This window comes from Corvus hawaiiensis, chromosome 6, assembly GCF_020740725.1.
Source record: "Corvus hawaiiensis isolate bCorHaw1 chromosome 6, bCorHaw1.pri.cur, whole genome shotgun sequence".
In the NCBI taxonomy this organism is placed as follows: Eukaryota; Metazoa; Chordata; class Aves; order Passeriformes; family Corvidae; genus Corvus; species Corvus hawaiiensis.
Window position 1 is genome coordinate 61,773,986 of NC_063218.1, and position 9,037 is coordinate 61,783,022.

General features: G+C 40.4%; 1 long non-coding RNA gene across 1 annotated transcript; it reads right to left on the reverse strand.

The window, feature by feature from the left end:
- Positions 1-1,106: 1,106 nt before the first annotated feature.
- Positions 1,107-8,356, reverse strand: LOC125326900. Its single transcript, XR_007204062.1, has 3 exons — positions 8,065-8,356; positions 6,523-6,646; positions 1,107-4,985 (listed from the first exon to the last, which is right to left on the reverse strand). It is a non-coding gene; the product is annotated as an uncharacterized LOC125326900 (long non-coding RNA).
- Between the last annotated feature and the right edge of the window lie 681 nt (positions 8,357-9,037).

Consider the following 9,037-nt stretch of genomic DNA (forward strand, 5'->3'; position numbering starts at 1 on the left):
CCGAATTGGCTACAATCAGAAATTAAGTGCAGGCACACCCAGCCCCTCTGATTACTAAGGACCAGCTGGAGCACAGGAGAGTTTATTTGCTGCAAAATTTCCATATCCTTAATGAAGAAGAATTGGTGAAAGACAGTGCAGAGTGCATTGTGCACCCCAGCCCCAGCAGAAACCATTAATCCACAGGTGATTTGCTCTTCATTAAAGGAAGATTGCCTGTGCAATGATGTGGTCACATTTCTTCACCCCAACTCCTACCTCTCTTTTCAAACAACTCCACAGAAAACTCTGACTTTAAAGAAGGCAACATCTATGCATAACATTTTGTCATTCTCTCTATTTTCTTTTCTAATCACTGCCAATGCTGTCTTCAAGTCTCAACTGCTCTATTTTTTATCTAAGCCTACACAAGCTTTTTTTATGGTAGTGTTCTGTTCATTTCCCCATTATTTCTTAGCTAAAACTTTCCAATTATTTTGTCTTTAGTTAAAAGACTTCACTTCTTCAAATTCACCCGGGGCAACTTCATTATTTTGCTTTCCAGCTATCTATCCAGTGTCAATTATGGGACCATTTTTTGCTGTGTTACCGAAGCAATGATAGTCCAGTTTTCTAACAGTGATAACAGCGTTTGACTAACAATTTTTTTTTTAATTGCTCATGGATTTCAATCTAATTTGTGAAATTCATTTCTATTTTAAACACAATGAAGTAGAAATATGATGAGCTTTTAAATGAGTGGAGGCCAGGAATACAGACATCATTGCCCCTCTGTTCACTTTGACCTCATTTTGCTGGCAACCAGAGCTACCCACTATAAAAAGGATTCAATACAAATGGATGAATTTTATTGATAAATGTGCCTAATTAGAAGCATTTTGGAGGCACTTTGACACCACTGAATCAAAGAACTGACCTTGATATCAGAATATTGTACCTCATTGCACTGAGAAGAATACTGAGAATGAACACCTATTTTATAAGTTCTTATTTCTCATATTATTTTGTAATCTTTAATATTTAAAATGTATAAGTTGCTATCAGAAGCATACCTTAACCAAAATAACAGCTTCTGATATTTTGGAGATACTTAGTTCTGGAGCTGAAAGCAATATTTGTGTGTAATAATTGACTAATTAATTAAACCTAAGGTTCAGGCTTAATTTCCTTGAAATTTCAAGAATCATTTTAATCTGGAGCCCTGACTGTCACTTTTCAGATTTCCCATGTGGTTTTCATTGTGAGGTGCTGTGCTGCAGCAGGATAAATGATGCTGATTCATGTTCCTTGGCCTGTGTGATGCATCCTAATCAAATTCTCATTCTTTCTGTAGGAGCCATTTATGGCAGTTAACAGGGAAGAGCAAAGTGAAATCTTTGGGGAAGGGGAAACCTGAGAGAGAACCAGCCTGTGTTTCCTCAGGTTCTGAAGCCTTCTTGGGAAAAAGGAGACAGAGTCATGTCAGTCATGGGAGGATGTGACCTCCCACATGCCCATGCATAGAGACGCTTTCTAAACTACTGTGGGGCTCACACAGTTGGAAGTCTATATGAAATAGATGTTCAAAACATAACTTTTTTTATTATTATTCTTTAGCTTTTCAGAGATTTCCTAAAAATATTGCCAAAACCTAATGCAAGCACTGTATGTTTTTTCATATAATACTTGGGGTGTTTTACCTTTTGAAGGATGTATCACCTATTCCACAAATACTATATTATAAATACTATACTAAGAGAGCATGGAGTTTCCACAGGAGATTGTTTTCAGTTTGTTTGAGAGCCTTTTTAGAAAAAATGGCATTCAGAAGATGCGTTATCCCATGGCAAAAGGGAAAACAAGGTAAATGAACTGCATTTTGGTCCTTGTGACCCTGTTGTGGTGAAAAATGGGCGATGCAGCAGAAGTGTGGCCCTCAGCTTTTCCTGATGGCTCCAGCAACACTGCCAGTGCCCGTTCCTCTGTCAGGAATTTCACAGCCTGCTTTGAAAGTGCAAGAACCTCATCTGCTGTCAATAAATCCACAAAGGGCACCTTTATTTCAAGCTGTTAGACGTTTGGATTTCTACGGAAAACATAAATAGCTCTATGTCCTTCAGTAGTGCCTGCTGTTGAGATTTGTTTCAGATAATTAGAATGAGAGTGGTGAGGTACTGGCACAGATTGCCAAGAGAAGCTGTGAATGTTCCATTGCTGGAAGTGTTCAAGGCCAGGCTGGATGAGGCTTGGAGTAACCTGGTCTAGTGGAAGTTGTCCCTGCCCATGGCAATGGGGTTGGAAAGAGATGATCTTTTAAGGCGCCTTCCAACTTCCAAATTATTCTATGATTCTATGATAATTAGAAAACATCAAGCAGTCTGTTAATTGAATTCCAGTGGGGACCCAGCCTTACCTGTCTCACACCCTGTTTCCTCTGCAGCAGCTCTCTGTGAAATGGTACATGGCATGAGTCTGCAACATTTCAGTGTTGTTGAACTTCTGAGCTGATTAGGGGACAGGCTTTTTTTCCCCCCTCATTCTTATCTTATTGTACATTCAGTGTCTTGCAGGGTGTTTGGTAGCTTAATAAAATAAATGCTTTGCTGGCATGTTTCATAATAATATACATGTGTAGGTTTTGTTCTTCCTACAAGCCACCACTATTAATTTACATCAGGAAATGAATTTGTTTCATAAATATACAGTAAGAGAAAGTCATTGCTCAAAGTCACTGCATCCTGAGTAGTCATAGTAAGAACTACCTAACAGAGAGTTCTCTGGAAAATAAGGACTTTGTTGTAAGCTTTCTCATCCTTTTGATGCAAGTGACTAATGAAAGAATGGTATATTTTGATTAAGTGTAGAAACTGGTGATAGTCAGACATCCTTGACAAATTATGTTTAGTCAGGACAATGTGCTGTTTTAAATCTGAGAGCGATACAAACAGCAGCTCTCTGCTCATGGCTCCAATGCATTGCTTCAGCCAGACCATCAACCCAAGAAGTGGTTCTTCATTCCCTTCTGAGGTGTTTATGAAGATATAAATATATGTATTTATACATATATTTCAGTGCTCAGAGTCTTCTGAACATATTGAAGCTTTCTAAAAGTCTTTCTGTTGCTGATTATTTTACTGAGCTACTTTTCTCTCTTTCATTACACACCAGTCTCAAGAAGGTTTAGCTCAGAATCTACCAAAATTGCTGTCTTATTATTCTAAATGGAGATAACTGGTTCATACTAAAATAATCTTTCACTGAGAAACTCGGAATAATTTAGGAGAGAGTTGAAGACTGTGTCATTACTCATATCTGGAGGAGTTTATATTTGAATATTGCCAATTAAAAGTGCCCTTAGAAATAGCTGAAATAGGAACAACTTCTAAGGCTTGTGTTGCTTTCTAATTACATCTTGCTCAGAACTCGAGGTCCCACAGCACCCAGCACTAACAGAAGTTAGAAATGGCATGCAATTCTTAGAGGACTTTCACCAAACAATTTTTCTGGCTTGCACTGAATTTCTAGTGATTCCATAAATTTGAATATTCCATTGATGCTTCCAGCATTTTGTGTAGAAAACAGCTTTTGTAAACATACTGGTATTTTTTTCAGAAAGGTTTTCTGCTCCAAAACCAATGCTTCACTGTTTTTTGAACTCATTCAGTTGTTTCTAATCTTCTCTCTTTGATTGTATTTTTAGCTGTCTGAGCTCTCTTTTAGGCCTTTTACTTAGTCACATTCATTCTGTCATTATTAAATAATTTCTGGCTCCCTGTAAGTTTTGCTGCTCTTTGAATACACACCAATGGTTCAATAGTAGCTTTATTGATGCAGGCATGGTAGAGAAGAAGAACTAGCTATTTTTGTGTTGGAGATACCATGGTTTGACTGAATTGTCCATATATTAAAATATTCTTGTTATATCTGAAAGGCGTCTCACATCCCTAAGAAAATTCCTCTGAAGTTATATCCAGGCAGGAGAGGAGATGGGTGTTTGTTTTGCTGGAGTTGTCATCACCAATTCTCATTCTCTGGGATCTTTTACCAGACATTAGAGCCTAGAGCAGTCTTTGAGGTGCTCTGAGAGCATGGCAAGGGAGGAAACCAGCTGGATCCACTCTCCTGCATGTCTTTCTGTTCCAGCAGCTGGTACTTGCTTAATAGGAGAAAAATATGCTTTGAATATTCCCACTTCAGTCAACCAATACATTTAAATAGAAGAGAGTTCCACTCTGCTCCTTCAATGAATATTCTTCCTTTCACATGTCTGAGTAGCTACAACTTCCCTACAAGTAACTCACTGAATTTGCTTTTCTGTGTATCTTCCACCACTATTTCCTTTGGCTTGGCAATGTTATGGCATTTTATCTGAGAAACTTGTTTTAGGCCTCAGCTCCTGCAGGTTGAGATATCAACACAGACTTAGGCCAGAGTCCCAAAGGAGTACCTAGGATTACCAAAACATTGAATTTCTATAAGATGTTAGTCCTATAACCCGAGTATATGGGTCACATCTTCTCTTTGGCTCTGTCTGTTGCATAAACACAAACCAGCAGGGAACATTTGATGTTTAAGGTGATTTCTTGTCTTCTCATTTAATTCGCAGCTTATGCAGATGTCTGTGCAGACATGGAGACAGCAGCACTGCTAAGCCCCAGAAGGAAAGGGACTGTTTTATTGTGTGGTGTTGGTGAGTCAATGGGACAATTCAAAATGACATTTATTCGTGGATGCTTGTTCTTCAGCCAACAGGTGGCTGCAGTATTTCAGGTATTTCCACCCAGCACAAACTCCTCACACATACAAATGTCATCTGGCTGGAGGCTTCACTGTGAAGGCAGCATAACTGCATGGATTTTACAGCAATATTCCAGGCTGACAGGCAGGTTGCTGGGAGCTGAACATGACTTCTGATCTCCTGCTGACCAGGTAGGTGTTCAGTCTCAGTTCCATTGCTTCTTTCTTTCACAAGTGCATGGTTCTCCTGGGTAATTTATTATCGAGTTCTAGCACAAAAAAAAAAAAAAAAAAAAAAAAAGCATGCCAGAGAAAAGCAGAACATTTATAATTTAAGAATAAATAAAAAAGTTGCTGGAGGGTAAAAATACCATGAAAGTTATTAACTATGGTGGTAGTGTCTATTTAAAATGGTAATGAAAAGCAGTCTGCTCTGAAAGAAAACTATTAAATAAAGGCCCAAATAACATTTTCAATCAGACCAACACCACTGGTATTACCTAGCTTTCCCAGAGTTTACCTGACGACCTGGTATTTTGCCTTCTGGCATTCTGGCAGACTCAAAGTTCATGGACACTATCTGATGCTCTGCTCTGTCCACTGGTTTTGACAGAGTCACACCAGAATAAATTTTTTCTGAAAGGATGAGCAAACCCATTAAACACAGAGTGGGGACTGTCCCAAGAGCTGACGGTGTTTTATAAAATGGTTCTGTATTGGTTGCAGTAGGTTCAGTACTTGTTTTAACACTGATTTGAAGGAAGAAGGATCTGGTCTTTTGCCCTGGATTTTGTTGCAGGGAAGCACCAAGTATTGGTTTACTCATCCTCTAAGAGGCATCAAAGAAATGCAGCACCACTATTTGTTGTCTTTAGCATAGTTGTGCCTCTTTTACATGCATGGTTGGTATGGGATGGTGCCTTGCCCCAAGCCTGCCCTGTGCTGCCCCAGCTCTTTGCCATGTGGGACAACCCCTAGGAGTTCCTGGGAGTTTGCTGGTGCTTATGGTCTCCTTCGGGTTTTTCAACACCTTAAAGCCAAGTGGAAGCACCTTTATATGTGTATTGGTACCTGGACAGAAGCTGGGTCAGCTTGGGCTTCTGCATTTTGTTGTCTCCATGTTCTGAGTAACCCCAGCAGGATGTAGGTTACAAAAAAGAGAGGAGGTAAAAGGTGTAAAGAGAACTATTTTGGCTTCAGCTAGAGCTGGGCATTTGGAACTGCACATTTGGACTTTGCATTGTCTCATTTTCTCCCTATAGCCCAGTCTCCCTCCTCTCTTGGAATAATTTATGTTATGGTCTTTTTTCCCCATCCAATTCCCTCACTGTTTTGGTTTTTGTTTTTTTGTGTGTGGTTTGGTTTTGGTTTTTTTTTTTTAGTTGTTTGGTTGGGGTTTTTTTTCATATGAAAGTTGGGACAATTTATCTCAAAATACTTGAAGCAAAGATTAATCCAGTTTTTCAGAACTCACAGGGGTCTGCCACTGGGGCCCCATGTGTTTGCACAGGGCAGAAAGTCTCCAAGCAGATGTTGCTGCTCCTACAGAAATGTGCATGGACATCGAGAAGTATATTCTCTTTGTAGCTTCCTCCTGAAAGGCAACTGCTAAGTAAGGTGCCATTAACTGGTTTTAGTAGCCAAAACCATAAAGTGAACAATGGGGAGCTGAAGGATCTCAGGCAATGAGTTCCAAGAGGCCCAGAGAAGGAGGGCACTGTGGTAAGAGGTGATGGAAGACATCACAGTCCTGCTGGGGCCAAGACTCTGCTAAAACTCCATATGATGTAAAGAGATGGAAGACACCTTATATCAACTCCATAACAGTTTTCCAAGGAAAAGCAGCTGCCTCTTACTCTTCTCTCCCGAAATAAAACAGCTGCTCCCTGTTTTCCATTTTCGACGTTGCGTTTTTGCTACATGGTGCTTTCTGTAGGGGGAAATAGAGGGGGAGATGCATGGGGGTCACCATTCTTACGCTTCACATGCTCCTCTCAGAGGGTATTGCCTGAAAGCTGCACTCAGGACAAGTATGTAATGCAAATCTTCTAGTGGGTTCATCCCACTCACGCTCCTTCCAACTGACACTGGATCTGGAGAGCCTCTGAAAGCAGCCAGAATGTTACACTTCAGCAGGAACTTCCCTTGGGTCAGCTCAAGGGATATAACTGGTACCTCTGTGACCTCTGTAAGAAATGACCCCAAGAAGCCAAGTGGGGGATGACAAATGATAGTAGGGCCAAATTCTTGAGCCCCAGTGGAACCCAAAGGTCTTTTTGGATATCAGGATGATCTCAGTGGATGTCCTGAAGCACATTTGGTCCCCAAGTAACTTCAAAGGACACTGTGGGCTCATAGGGACATCTCAGGGGACTTCTGAGAAAGAAATACAGGACAGGATGGGCCTGAGCTGATCTGTGGAGTTAGATTTGGTGTATGGGCATCTGGAACTGACCTCTAGGTGCTAATGTGGTGATCCCAAAATCACATGCACAGCATGTGTGTCTAGGGGCAGAAGAAGTCAGCAGTTAGAATGCAGGCATCATCTGTGGTTGCTAATTAGCACAGAGAGTGAGTTAAGATCACCAATTAATAGATGGAGTTACTAGAGGTCACCTTTATTCCAAAATTTTGGCTCATGGTCATCTGAAGTCACTAATTATCACACAGAGTTACCCCTGTACCCAAAATTTCAGCTTGGGGTCATCTGAGACCAAACAGTCACTGGCCCTTTGTTCAGGGTATCAGCTGAGGTCACCAAATTAGCGATTCATTTATAACAACAAGAGTCTCTGCTGAGCATTGTACAAAGACATAAAGCAGAGTTACTGCTGGGGACAGTGTCAAACACATTATTATAAAACCACATAACTTATTTTATACCATGGTTATTAATTTCAAAAATCACAGACATGTTCACTATCTCTCCAGCTGCTCCCATCCATCACTTTCATTAGGCCGTCCCTTCCAGTCATCCAACACTATTTTAACACTGTATTTTCAACTGCAATATGGTGTGAAAGCAAATGCCTGATTTTTTCCTAAAAAAAATGAGAGTAAGGGCAAGAAAAACAGATAGGAATTAATACTTATAATCTTAGGGAGAATTATTTTTCCCAACCATCTACCTCCTTAACCATGGTCTGTTTAACAAAATGTGCTTCCTAAACTTCATTGTCTACTGTGCTCTAAGAACACAAGACACTATACAGGTGTCATAGGTGGCTGTATTCTAAGCAGAGTGAAACATGGCAGATATTTGCAGTCCATGCAATACTACATACAGAGATCTTCTCTGTTGCACAGAATTCAAAACACATTTTTCAACCATAAAAAGGAAAGCCAAACCTTGCTGTGTTCAGACCTTCTTGTCTTTAGCCAGGGTTTAGCAGATACATTGGAGATGACTCAATTGCAGTGAAACCATGAAGGGATGCAGAGAAACAGGAGTCCTCTTCACTGCCTCAAGGCAGAAATGGCTGCAGCAATGAGAATAAAGGTCTGTCTGGAAGGATAAATCTGTTTGATCAGATCAAAAACATTTTTCAGGAGAAAACTCAGAAATTAGGAAACAAAAATAAAAACTCCTTTTTTAATCATCCAAAATGAGCTGAGCATGGCTTGAATTTTAAAAGAAACGAGTAAGTTGTCAACACTGCAACCAAGACACTATGTATGATTCTTCCCACTTCAGTTAACCACAGCATGTTCATTTGTGTCAGCTGAGACACAAATGGGCCTCCAGCCTACAAACTGCAAATCCTGTAAGGAACTGCTGCTTAAGCTAGTTTAGTGCTGAATTAATTAATTGTAGACGGTAAGTAACTAATGAAGTAATGCAATGATTTATCTCACATTTAAAGTCACACCTACGGTCATATTGGGCAGATCAGAGTACGTACCAATTCAGTGATTCTGGACTTGTATCTTTGGCATCCTCAGTCACTAAGATAACCTGACTCTTTAGATGATGATATACTCTACTTGCCAACCCACAGCCCTCCCAGTGAAATCCTGCTGAACAGTGTCAAAATCTGACATCCCACTGAGAACACAGCTGCTCACAGAAACAAGGTTTCTCATCCAATCAATAGATTCTACCTTCCACTTGCCCTCTTTCATTCACAGCTTCCTTCTTTCTGCACTGCTCTCCAGCTTCTCTCCTTGGAAACCAAGCTCCTCCACTTCCTCTTCTACTTTGCACCAGCACATTCCTGCAGCGGGAACGGGGGCCTAGATGTGAAAAAAAATATTTCCCCCAAAGGGGGGAGTTATCTGCTGGTGCTGTGCTAATGAAGGGCTGTGGCTGATATAATTGTAA